At 36.2% G+C, this 14,406-nt stretch overlaps 1 long non-coding RNA gene across 1 annotated transcript; it reads right to left on the minus strand.

The window, feature by feature from the left end:
- Positions 1 to 842: 842 nt before the first annotated feature.
- LOC140616407 (uncharacterized) lies at positions 843 to 13,807 on the minus strand. Its single transcript, XR_012016900.1, has 3 exons — positions 9,637 to 13,807; positions 8,597 to 8,671; positions 843 to 2,400 (listed from the first exon to the last, which is right to left on the minus strand). It is a non-coding gene; the product is annotated as an uncharacterized lncRNA (long non-coding RNA).
- Positions 13,808 to 14,406: the final 599 nt, after the last annotated feature.

Raw genomic sequence — 14,406 nt, forward strand, 5'->3', positions numbered from 1 at the left:
GGCACCATTAGCCAAAGCTCCATAGGGACTGTGAGGCAATACTTGCATTATCACATGTCATCTAGTCAAAAACCCAGCTGGTTGTCAATGGAGATTATCTCCCTCCAGGCAAAATCTGACTTTGTGTGATCCGGACTTCTTTTCGACATCTGTTTCTGTCACCAAAGAATTACAGCAATTTCTGTCTAGAGTGAGGCTTGTGTAGACCAGTACTGCAACCTAAACCTCTCGAATAAGTGAGCATTTTCCTTACAATTTCTTAACCTGAATAGAGATCCATTATTTATAGATACAGTTTTTCTTTCTCGATTTAAAAATCAATTATTGTAAATAATTTTAGTCACTGCTTATTTAATCATGCTAAGGTAGTAATGATATAATATTTGTGGAAGTAGCCAGGGGACACTTTCATCTCTCCTACCCAACATTAATTGAAACCACCCTGCATGACTGAAAATCAGAGTCTAGGAAATTGAAAGAAAAAGAAAAAAAAAACAAAAGACAAAACCCTGGCATAGGCGTGAGGAAGACTATGGAAATCTACCTACCCAGGAAAGCCAGTATTTTCCCTTTTCATTGCTAGCAAATGTACTGATGATTGAATATATTTATTTTATTTACAATAATAAATACAACCTGGGAGCATGTTTTCAGATTAAATGGCCCATGCCCCGAACAAGGAATTATTTAATTATGCTAACGTATATATATATACACACACACACACACATATATATATATGTATATACACACACACTTTATAGAAGGAATTATTTAATTAATTATTTAATTATGCTAAAAAATATATATGTATATATATCCAGAAATATATAGTAGCCAGAAAAAGGGACAAGTGTGTACTGGCATTTTAAAAACCTCTTCATTTTAGCTCTTGCATTCTCTGTTGGCAGCATCATAATTCCTGCAGTAGCAACTATGACAGCCAAACAAAGGATTAAGGCTGTTTGTGGAAAAGCAGCAGCAGTTGAATTCATAAGCAAGAGAAATTCAATATACTTGTAAATGCCTCTCACAATAGAAAACAAGGGAGATAAAACTCTGAAAAACAGAACTATTTATTTCTCTAAGATTACTTGAATTCTAAAAGTGGTGAAGCCTTTTCATTTGCTGCTTGCAAGATGCCATCTTGGATTTTGACCACATACAGAACAACTCTTGTGGTGTTCACTTTAAATGTATTATAAAATATTATCAAAATAAATTGAAAATAAATTTTTAAAGATGGTGAAAAATTATTACACTCTCCAAACACATTATTTTTACCTTTTTTTGTTCTTTCCCAGTCATATTTTATATGTTTCATGCTAATTCTTCATAAAGATACAAACATAGAGCAGGCAAATTCTTCAAACTATGTTCTCTAAGAGACCTTTAGTTTGTTCAGATTTCTAAGGAGAAATATTTTGCAAATATTGTGAATAGCTGCATATTATTATGTAGAATTAATGTGATTGTCATTTTAAATTATTATTTAGTATGGGGTGTTTCATTTCTTTCCAGTTCCTTCCTATTATAGATAATGCCACAATAAATATCTTCATACAAATAGCTATTTTCTGCTGCTGAATTATTTGCTTCAGACAAATTTCCAAGGAAGTGAGGTTGATGGATCAAATGGCATAATATTTTTGTGCTCACCTTAGAGACACATACTACTTTCTTAAAAGGTTGCTGAAATTGACCTTGTCATCAGCCAAATGTGTGTGTAAGGTGGTTGTTTCTAAATTAGTATTTGTGAGGTGCCCGTTTCTAAATTTTTCTGGTAGATCAGAGTGCATACAGGCAAAGTGGAGGAAGAAGGTACAGAGTAGGAAAGAAGGGAGGTACATGAAAGGATAATAATGAGTGTTCAAGAGAGGATGGTTGAATGAACAAATAGATAACTGGACTATTCAAATGTTCAACTCCTTGCTTGGAAGAAAAAGTAGCCTAGCGTTTGCCTAGCACAGTGAGTGGTTACAGTTTCTTCCAAAGGTTGGCTCAATAATAGAGTAAGCGTTGGCTTCCTATTAGCTTTAAAGTAGAAATAAGATGCTCTTTTCACTATGATTTTTTTATTATAATTGACCGTGAACTGCCTTAATACCACTATCATAGGACAATACACTTTATCATCATTTCCAATCTTTAACTAAATCCATTTCTAAGGCAATTACCTGTCTACTATTGACTGGCCATCTGTTTCCCCAGTAATTACACGAACATATCACTTAGCAACAGGATGCACTTTTCTTCCATATTCCCATAGAACAACATGGTTATGGTTTTAAAGCAAGGAAATACTGAAGTCCTCTGTTATTGCAAATAAATGTATAGTCACATGCTCCGTGCACATCTGTGTGAATGGATATGGCTGTATGCTCCTTTTATCCCTGGTTGCTGCAGTTAACAAGAGGAAAAAGATATTTGCTTGGATATCTCATAATTACCAACAACAGCCACTACAGTGACTATTGGAGACACTATTAGTATAATTTGCAAAAACTTTACGTACATTACTTAATCCTTAGACCAATCTAAGATAAGCTAGGTATTTTTATACCTAACAAAGCGGGTTTATCCTATTCAGAGATAAAGAAATGGAGGCTTAGAGAATTTAATATCCCTAAGGTCATAGAGAAAGTGACAGAATTGGAACTCTAAACCAGAATTACCCACTCAAAAGTCCATGTTCTTAACTACTGTGCCCTTCGAGTTGATCACAAAATTAGTTCATTTACCACTTGGGCATCTTGGTGTTTTCTGACCAATTTCATATAGATTAACAATGAAGGGGGGATTTAAAAGTGCCTCTGGTTCCCTCTTTAGACTCATTCAGATGTTTCTTTGTTCTCTTGCCAGTACCTGGATCAGTCCTTGCAGTTGAGTTTAGGGCCTGTGGACACTGCTTTGGGTACGGAGAAATTCCCAGATCCTAGCATAGATAGCAAATGTCTTTGTCCAGGGAGTTTTTTCTCCTTATCCAAAGTAAAGTAAGTATCTTTAGTAAAATAACTAGCTATTAAGTTTCTGTAAATAAACTGACACTTTTACTTTCCTCTTTCATGCTACACAGCTTCACTTAGGTAATCTTAAGCATTTCAAACTCAAAAGATCCCAAACCAAACTCAATTCTTTTTCTTTCTGACCTTCCCCATACTCCTAAAATGTCTCTGGTCCAAGGACCCCTGCTACTGTGAATGGCACGACAAGAGTTAGGTTTGCTCAATAGAACCTAGTGAATATAATTATCTATGATTCCTCTCTCTCATCTACTCACAGCTCCAATTCTATTACCAAGCCAGTTTACCACCCCCAACCTTTCACTTACCTCCATCCCCAGGCTACCAATACATCTTTCAAAATATTATTTCATTTTACTGTTTTACAGTGTTATATTAGTTTCAGGTGTACAATACAGTGATTCAGCAATTCCATACATTATCCAGAGCCTATCACTCTCTGTAATTAACCAATATGTCTTGCTGTAGTTATTATGGAAGTCCCCAAATTGATATTCCTACACCTACTCTTGGCCTAGGCTATCTACTCAGTTACTTCATTGCAACTGGAGAAACCTTTCTAAAATGCATGTCTGGTCTTTTTACTTCCCTGATAAATAGCAGGTAATTCCACATTGTCCTTAAAATTAACTTTGAATTTCTCTCTCTCGGGTTCACATAGCCCTTCATAGATGGTTTCTGCATCACTCTCCAGCCTCACTTCTGGAGATGAATGAGTCTTCTGCATTCCAAGTACATCAACTCACTTCTTGGTCCTGAATAGATCATCTTACTTACAGGCCATTGCACTGACTGTTTCTCAAGCCTCCATTGTCCAACCACTAATCCTACCTAATTCACTCACTCTCATCCTTTCCAACACTCAATGCTGAAATTACTTCCTCCAGAAAGCTTTCCTAAACACTCTGGGTCAGAATAAATGCCCCTCCTAGGAGCCCCTATAACAGCTTAGACTTCCTTCATTGTTGCATCTGTTACACTATTTTGCAGTCACTCCCACTGTCACAGTCCCACACCATCACTGTAGTGAAAAGCAATCTTGGTCATAACAATATCTCTAGGAACTGGGACAAATAGTAGATGGAAGCTCCATTTCTTGGATGATTGACTAGTTGGCTAAATAAATAGTAATGTTAAGAAATCAGGGTCTGAAAACTAGTATACCTAGACATGAACATTTTTATCTTGGCTTCATATCATGAACTTTTTGGTTTTCTTTCTTCATCTTGACTAGATCATATGGGCAAGAATTTGCAAATAGTTCTTTGATCTGGCAATGAGGAGAGGTGTTAATAGAAAGTTTGGGTAGGGTCTAAGAAGGAAAAACACTAATGACTTCTATCAACATACACCAAAAATACATGCTTTATCAGCCCTCAGTTTCCAACTATTTAAGAAAAAGATTATGAACAATAGGCAAAGCTGCTAATGCAAATTTCCATACAGAAATTCTTGACTCCTGTGTAGAAACAAACAGCAGGATGCTCTGCCATGTTGGTCCTGTCCTGGTGATGGGTGGCTGTGGTGTGAAAGAGCTCTCTCACCAGCTGTCTGGATTTAGGCAATTCATTCCAACCAGGCATTTAGGCTTCAGTTTTCTTATCTGTAAAATGGGTGATTGTACTCTCCTACCTCAAATTGGTCTCCATGAGGTCTACTATTACTGGTTTCTTTAAAACTCTTCTTAAGTTTCTTGAACATTCACAGCCTATTGTCTTCATTTCTGCTATTCTCCTTTATCTGGAATCTCCTTTTATATACTCCTTCTTGTAAGGTAGCTCCTAGTCTGTCCAAGGACTCAAGAATCAAGTGCTCCAGAAAACCTCCTATGATCTAAGTGAGATTAAGTGCCAATTTCCTCAGCTCCATTTGTCATGGAGCACTGACAACACTGTCATGCTGCTCTATTATTTTTGGTTTACTTCCCTGAGTCTCTAAATTGGCTGGAAGGTTAACATCAATAGTAAAAATAATGATGAGCATTCATGAATCCTTACTATGTGCCAAGCACTCTGCCAAACTCTTTCCATGCACTTTAATCATCACCGTAGATCTATTAATCCCCACTTTATACATGAGAAAATCCAGGTTTAGAGACGTTAACTTCTAAGTATGTGACAAAAACTGAGTTTCAAGCACCATCCATTCAATTTCAGAGTCCAAATGCTTAACCATTATGCTATATTAACTCTTCTTGAGAGAAAATTCTGTCCTATTTATCTGTGTACTATACACACTTAGCACACAGAAGCTAAGTAAATGTTAGGGAATTGGGCAAGCAGTTGAATGAATAAACAAATGAATTAATGAATATGGCAAAGAAGCAATAATAAAACAGTAAAAAGAATAACAATAATAATATCAACTGGAGATTAAATAATGGAATAATATCAAACATGGTGAAAAAATTTGAGAAATCTTATATACATATTATTGCCGTGGTTTCTGGTCTTTAATTGCCTACTTGTTAAAAAGGTGATTAAAAGTTAAAATTAAAAATTTTTATAACAGTATTTCCAATACATCTTTCCTTATTTTGAGCTAAAATGTTTGTTATAGTGCTACTCAACATATAGTTTGTGCTAATCAAGTGTTAATTTTACTGAGCAAATGCCCCAAATGATGTTTCGTATAATATGCCAAGTCTCAACCAAAGGGGCACTACCTTTGCATTTTCTAAGTCCTCAGGAACATTCTTTGGTTACATCTCCAATATATTGGCTCAAAAGATAATCCATCACAGAGAGATGACTAGCATAGCCTTGTCTTCAAGCAGAAGACAGATAAACTTAAAGAAGTGTGCTTTGTGGGCACCCGGGTGGCTCAGTCGGTTAAGTGTCTGCCTTCAGCTCAGGTCATGATCCCAGAGTCCTAGGATCAAGTTCTGCATAGGGGTCTCTGCTCAACAGGGAGTCTGCTTCTCCCTCTGCCCTTTCCCCCTGATTGTGATCTTTCTTTGTCTCTGTGTGTGTATGTGTGTGTCTCTCTCCCTCAAATTAAAAAAAAAAAAAAAAAAGTGTGCTTCGCTTTGTATTTATTCCAATCTCCAAGTTTTTCCACACCAGGAGAAGAAGGAGATGAAGCAGGAAGAAGAGAATGAGGAAGAAAAGGAGGAAGAGAAGAAAGATAAGGAGAAAGAAGTGAAGAAAGAGGGAGAGGAAGAAGAGAAACTGGAAGAGGAAAAGGTGCAAGATAAACAAGAGAAAGAAGAAATAGAGAAAGTGGAGAGAGGAGAGGAGATGAGAAAAAAGAACAGAAGCAGGTGAAAGAGAAGGCAAGCCTCTCCCCAAATGATACCTTCCTTTACTTTAGAAGTCCTATGAACTGTGGGAGAAGCCCTAGCCTAAGAGCAGAAGGACAGGGTCCAGGTTGGCCTTCTCTTGCCTCAGGGACCCTGAGTATTATCTTTGTGAAGATAAAACAAGAGAATTGAACTAAAATCTTCCAAGATTTCTTCCAGGTATAAAATATTAATAAGTTTACTGAAAGCCCTGTTTTCAATTCTTTTAAATCCTGACTGAAGAATGTATATTATAGATAATTTCAGTGTTTCTCAGGCAGCATGAGAAAAATCCATCAGTAGAATCAGACTGTGTTTGTTAATTTTCTGTGTCAACTTTACTGGGCTATAGCGTGAACAGTCTGGGCTACAATGATCAAACATTTTTAGGGGTGGGGTATTTCTGGATAATAGTATCATTTGAATAAGCAGACTGAATAAGGCAGATTGCCTTCCTTAATGTGGTGGTCCTCAGTCAGTTATCTGAAGGCTCAAATAAAACAAAAGTGCTGACCTCTCCTGAGTAAGAGTGCACTCTTCCTGTCTGACTGTTGAGCTGAGATATTACTGTTTTCCTGCCTTTGGGCTCAAACTAAAATTAGGCTCTTCTTGGGTGTCAAGCATGCTAGCTTTTGGACTGGCACTTATGCTATCAGTCATCTTGCTTCCCAGGCCTTTGGACTTGAACTGGAATTACATCATTGCTTCTTCTGGATCTCCAGATTACTTATTATAGATTTTGGGACTTCTCAGCCTCCATAATGACATAAGCCAATTCCTTATAATAGATCTATCTATCTATCTATCTATCTATCTATCTATCTATCTATATTAGTTCTTATACATTATTTTATATATATATGAATTCTAATATATATATGAATATATATATAATGAATTCTAACATAAATTTTACTAGTTCTGTTCCTCTGGAGAACCCTGATTGAACACAGATCATTTAAAAGAAATGAATAAGCAAGGCTTGATAATTTCTCTCCTTCTCTGGAACTATTAAGACTTCCCCAGCTAATTTCATAGATATGATATTCCCACAAGAACTAGGATTCAGTTTATAGCAAGCTATCTATATCATGGAGCATCCAGTGAGCTACCTCAGAAATCCTAGATAGCCAGAGTTCCTTTGGTACTTAAATTAGAATTTCCTGAAACTCTAGGGCTCTAAGCCCCTAAACCCTGCTCTATGGCTCCTTAACACCATGTAGCAGTTTCCAAAATGTTGAACCTTCAATCTGCAGTGTGTCTCCCTCTTTTAATAGGCTGTTCAACAGACATTCATCTTTCTTCTAAAATAAATACTGAACTGATCAATTTAACTTTTTTTTTCAGATAAATGCACTGCAAATCATTAATCTTATTGGAAATATTTGGGGGAGTTCTTTGAATAGTGTAATACTTGATTATGTTACCCTTTATGACTTTCAGCATATCCGTAGAAAGACAATGAAAATTTATTATCTAGAATTCTTTATTCCAAACACATTAAAGACTTTCTGTTATAGGAACTGTCAGGGAGAAAGTAACATACAACATCTGTATGCCATAAAAAAAGAGAAAGAATTTTTTGAAATTGTGATACTCTGATTCCCAAATACTTTTCAAAGATTTATAAAAGGCCTTGAATTTAACTATAAGATATAGCAGAAAAATTATTTCTGATTACATGCTACTCTTGCCTTTTAATAGGGTTTAAATTGGATCACTGATCTAAAATATTAATTTTGAAAATTATTTCACAAAAAATAAGATTAAATAGTTGATGCTTTTAACTATGGTCTTTAGAAACAGCCAAATGATATTAAAACTTGTTCTTCATTGTATTTTTGTTCTAAATAATCTCTATTAGGATGATTATTGCTAATATTTGAGTTAACCAAAGAAGCAATTAATTCTACTCGTAATAAATTACAATGAATTAAACCTATAAGAACTTTTCATTTTAAAATTTTACATAACAATTGCATGATGTCTCCTTCACTAAGGAAAGTAGTTTCAGCTATGGATTTAAGTGTAATATTTAAAATGAGCTAATTCCCCATTAACTTTTCATCTATTTTATTTTTCTTGGGGAGATTTCAGTTTTGATATTGTGGCAGTGAAATATGTCCCAGAATTTATCATTTCTTAAGAACAAATGGCAAATGCAACAATCCAAAGATTTCTGTCCAGGTTTAGGGGTAATAAAAATAGTAGAACCAACTAGACAACAGAACTTCCACCACTAAATAATACTCCTTTCACGGTGCCCAACAATTTAGGGATAGAACATACTTACCCAAAGTCTTTACCTCACACATGATTCAGATTAGAATTCGATAAGTAGTTGCTGAGAAATTAGTGCTACACTGGACTGTGAACAACATAAAAATAGAGATTGTAAGTAAACTAAGAAAAATAGCCCTTTGAAAAGAGGAAAAATGTGCAAATAAAAAGACCGAAGTCAGCAGTAAGAAACACTGTAGAATTATGGCTGACTGTATAATTAGAGACTGACATTTCCATAGAAAGTAGTTATCAGGAAATATAGAGTCAACATGAATCTGAGAAGTCCAAGTTTGGTCATATTTAGAGTCTGGATATCTGTGTAGGTCTACTTCCCAAGTGTGTGCTATTGGACCTACTATTAGAAAAACTACCACTTTTACCTTGAAGGTCAGTAACACAGAAAATGGAAATTTCCTTATAAATCAGCTTATCCAACTTTCAATCTCTTTTGAATTACTGACCGTGAGCCAAATAAATAAGAATTACATATTATAAAATGGTTTCCAATTCAGATTCATGCATAGAATTTTAAGGTCCTGTGGCAATATACACAGAGCTGAGTCATAACCCAAACCCTGTATTTTGAGGATGTGATCAGTATACCACTTATGCAAACAAAATCATTAATCAAACAACAGATTGACAGTATGCATCATATATGCATCATATATGATAAACATTTAAGCCATAATCCCTCAAGGACATTATGAATTTAATATTGAGCACAGAAATAATTAGTTTCTATAAGTAATCAGTTTCTATAAGTAAACTTCTATAAGAAGTTAGGAGAAGGGCAATATCATATTGAGTTTAAGATTCCTTGTAGCTTTTTTCAATTAGCACACATATGTAGACTGTTTTATTAGGTCAGACTTTATCAAAGTAAGCTTTCCTAGCATTATTCCTGTGTGTGTGTGTGTGTGTGTGTGTGTGTGTGTGTGTGTGTGAAAGAGAGAGAGAGAGAGAAGGCCAGATTTGGTTAGTGGGTCATGTGAGTTGAATATTAACAGTCACTGGAAACCCAATCAACAGTATCTAGTGTATACTTACTATGTGTAGGACACTGAGCTTGCTATTTTCAAAGCCATCTTTATGCTCTACATTGACCATAGTGAGGGAACGAGGCATGGGAAATCTGCTTCAGCCATGAAGACCCTTTAAGTTACCATCAAACTTGAATGACGATATTGTTACAAAGTCATGGGTGATTTTTTTCTTGCCATTGTGATTTTTATTTGGTACTCAATGAAAGAGGTCTTTCAGACTTGGATTTTTGTCATATGTCACTCTTATGCATACAAAAATAAAAGAACATAAGTGAAAGAAATGCATTAAGATACTTCTAAGGTAAAGATGATTACATCACAATTGTCAGTGGTTCTTAGCAATCATAAGACAATCCTGATTTCAAAAATGCTAAAAGGGGGGGGGGATAAGCAACAACAAATAACACGTACCCAGGATAAACAACAACAAATAATAGGTACCATGTAACACCACCTTGCTTAAGATACAGAACAAGTCCTGACATCATTAAACCTTGTATATACCTCCCTTGCCACACTTTCCTCATCTCCATACAAGATAATTACTACTTTGAATTTGAATTTGGTATTCATCATTTCCTTATTTCTCTCTACAGTTTTACTTAATATATGCCCAATATAGACTGTGTGTATATATATATATTTTCAACACAGCTTGGCTCTGAGAAGTCCTACCAAGCTCTGTTTAGGCTATCATTGTCATCCCAGCTTATTTGGCCGTGGGAAATATGTCCAAAGTAACATCTATTAATTTCTGAAGAAGCACTGTTCTGAGCAATTCACCTGGGAAACACTGGCATGTCAAATGTGTAAGGAATTGCTGAGAGAATAGGGTGGACAGGCAGATTGAGGCCAGATTGTAGGAAAACCTGAATGGCACATGAGGGAACTTGGATTTTTCCTGATAGTGTCAGAGCCATCTGGTCTGCTTTAAAGGACATGGCATGGTCTGACCTGTGCTTCAGGAGAGTTTCTCTGGCACTGGGAAGATGGATTAATATGGAGGGATTTTGGAGGTAGGAAAACTAATTAGGAGACAAATAGCAGTCAGTAGCCCAGTGAAAGGTGATAAGGGTATGAACGAGGCCAGAGGCAGCAGTTAGAATAGGTATAAATGGGTAGAGGAGGGACAGTCATAGTTACCAAAGTTGGTGAAGATCAAAGGTGAGGAGATGAATGTTTACAAGACAAATCAGAGGATATGAGCTTAAGTGACTAAAGGAAAAAAAAAAGTGTTACCTTTAGAAGAAAAGAAAAGGAAAGTCAGGAAGAAAAACTTCTACGTATTTTTTAGAAAAAATATTGTTTACTTTGGACATAGAATGAGATACAACCACCCAATCATTCAGTAAGTTTAAATGTCAATCATCATGGCTAACTAAGATGTCCCTTGTTTGTATTTCCCCCAACAACAACAATTTGGTATCCACTCATAGACTAAAGTGCCTCCATGGAAGTTGTGGAATCCAGCACACATGCCAATGCACCCAGGAGAAGTCTCATCCATCCTTGCATCAGGTAATAAGCATGTAGACAGTTCTCGCTGTGAATCTGCAATGGCCCATGAACCACCTCCAGCTCTTCTCAGCTATGGTCCAGACAGGCCCTGGACCACATTGTACAAGAGAGCCTCTGTGGAAGTCCAGATTTCCAGCAGAAAAGTTCCAGCACACCAATGGAGCAAACTTATATAAGTTTGCACACACTGGAGGGAGCAGTTTGTAAAGAGTGGAGGTGACTACTACTTAAAATGTGAAAATAGCAGTGCAAGAATTCAAGACTTCAAGGAAAATGGTGGTGATGGTTACACAACAATATGAAAGTACTTAAAACATTGAATTGTATACTTACAAATAGTTAAGATAGCAAATTTTATGTGTTTTGCCTCAATAAAAGAAATTGGGAAAAACTAAATGTATACCTGTTTCCTCCCTCTACTTCCCTTTCTTTCCTTCCCTCCCCTTCCATCCCTTTCCTCCCTCTCTCCCTACCCCCTCCTTTCCTTCCTTGTGGGAACCAAGCAAAAAGAAAATCAAGCCTGGGATATTGAAGCCAGCCCTCCTAGCACCCTTTCAGCATATCTCCTCACAAAATATTTTATCAATTAAAGGAAAGAAAAAAAGTAAATTTACCTTGGAGAAACTAGGCAGCTGACACCATCTTAAACACATATTTAAAGTTAATACACAGATAATAAGATAAATTGACATTGTGTGGCTCCTGATAGGACATAATGAGAAGAATACAGGGCCACTTCTATGGTATTTCAGTCAAAGATGCAAAACCTGAGTCTAATTATGAGAAAGTGTTGGGCAAGCCTGAACTGAGGGAAGCTTATAAAATGGCCCTGTATGTTTAAAAAGACAAGGTCATGACAGTAAAAGAAAATTGAGGAACAGCTCCAGTTTGAAGGAGACTCAGGAGACATGACATGGATATAATATGTGATGCTACCTTGGGTTGTTTCACCATAAAAGACGTTACTGAGATGATGAAACTTGGCTGAGTCTGTGGGCAAAGAGAATGTGGGAGTTATTTTGTACTATTCTTTCAGTATAACTTTTCTGTAAGTTTGAAGTTATTTCAAAAGAAAAAAGGAAATTTACCATGACAAAATTAAACAAACAAAAAAAAATGGATAAAGAAAATGTGATATATATATACACAATGGAATATTATTCAGCCATGAGAAAGACGAAATCCTGTCATTTGCAATAATAACATTGATGGATCTTGAAGGCTCTATGCTAAGTGAAGTAAGTCAGACAGAGAAAGACAAATACTATATCATATCACTTATTTAAAAAACCCAAATGTGGGCAGCCCCGGTGGCGCAGTGGTTTAGTGCCGCCTGCAGCCCAGGGTGTGATCCTGGAGACCCAGAGTTGAGTCCCACATCGGGCTTCCTGCATGGAGCCTGCTTCTCCCTCTTGCTGTGTCTCTGCCTCTCTCTTGCTCTCTCTGAATAAATAAATAAATAAATCCTTTTAAAAAATATCTTCTTAAAAATAAAAAAATAAAAAAATAAAAATAAAAAACCCAAATGCATAGAAACAGAGACTAGAATGGTGGTTACCAGGAGCTGGGAGCAGGAAGGAATGGGGGATGTTGGTCAAAGGGCACAAAACTCTAGTTATAAGCTGAATAAATTCTGGGGATAGAATAATAACATGGCGTTTATAGTTAACAGTACTGTAGCATATACTTGAAGTTTACTAAGAGAACAGATCTTAAATGTTCTCACTACAAAAAAGAAATGGCAATCATGTTAGGTAATGGAGGTGCTAACTAACGCTACTGTGGTGATCATTTTGCAATGTATAAGTGTTGTACAACATGTTGTACACTTTAAATTTACTCATTGTTATGTTTCCATTGTATCTCAATAAAGCTGGAAAAAATAATTTTACATATCTACTATATTCCAGGCAATGTACTAGGTGCTCAACATACAATTGTGAAAAAGACAAAGGCCCTCTTGTAGAGTAAGGAATAAGAGGTAAAATTTACCACAGGTGATTTTATTTTATTTTTTTTTTAAGATTTTACTTATTTATTTGAGAGAGAGACAGCACATGAGTGAGGGGGAGGGGCAGAGGGAGGAAGAAGCAGACTCCCCATTGAGCAGGGAATCAGATGCAGGGCTCAATCCCAGGACCCCAGGATCATGACCTGAGCTGAAGGCAGATGCTTAACTTACTTAGCCACCCAGGAGCCCCCACCACAAGTGATTTTAGAATGTTCATGTTCAAATAATATTTCAGAAAATAAGAGTATTTAACAAGGTGACAAAAATGAGATACTTTAAAAAAATAGTCCTGTGTGCACACACACACACAAAAGTAAAATCAGTGAAGACAGATGAGTGTGATAAACATGGATGTCCATAAGATACAAGAAGCAGTAAATCTATCTGTTTCTTTGCTTCATTTGAACAGAGATGGGTAATTAGAAGACAAAATGAGATACCAAGTTTCTACTCTTGGAAGAAAACCAATTAGCAGTAGGATTATCACCAAGAAATGACAGCATAAGGGCCTGACAAAGGGACTTAGAATCCTGAATCACTCCTCACATCCCAAAAGTAATATAAAGAAATAAACTTCCCTAACAGAAGTGGCACTACCCTACCTGGAGGTCAGAGCTGCAAGACCAGGAACACAATGTAGAATATTTTCTTTCCATTTGCATAAATATGCAAATCCAAGCAGGAGTGTTTAAGAACTTCTGTGGTACATATGGCGATGTCCTGGAGTCAGCATGCACCAGCTCATGAGAGCCTATTGCTAAATTTTCAGGAACTTTGCAATCTGGTTTTTAAAGTGCACCTTACTAAACAGTAAATCATATAAACTTACAATTAAGTTTCATTTTTAAAAAGCAATAAATACTTAAAATTTATCACTTTCAAATTTAAATTTTACTATTATCCTGTGCTCTTGAGGTTTTTTGAGGTTTTTATACCTACTCTTATCTGTACAGTGGAATAAAATAATGACGTATGACTGCACATTTCTGCCCAACTCCATGTTCAGTGACATCATGTTGGTAGCTTGGAATTGGTCAAAGTGGGAGTATTTACAACATAGAAATTGGTAAATGCTACAAATCAGGGTTGGTTCCTCACTTTGTTGTCTGTCTAGACTTAAGAAAGTAATAAAGTACAGTGGGCCAGAGACATCAAGTAGCTAGCCCAAAGTTACACAACAAGTAAGGGCCAAGTTTTGATCCTGGGCAGTTTTTCTCCACACTCATGAAACTTAGCCAGATTTTA

The sequence above is a fragment of the Canis lupus genome, chromosome 24 (assembly GCF_048164855.1).
Source record: "Canis lupus baileyi chromosome 24, mCanLup2.hap1, whole genome shotgun sequence".
NCBI classification, from domain to species: Eukaryota; Metazoa; Chordata; class Mammalia; order Carnivora; family Canidae; genus Canis; species Canis lupus.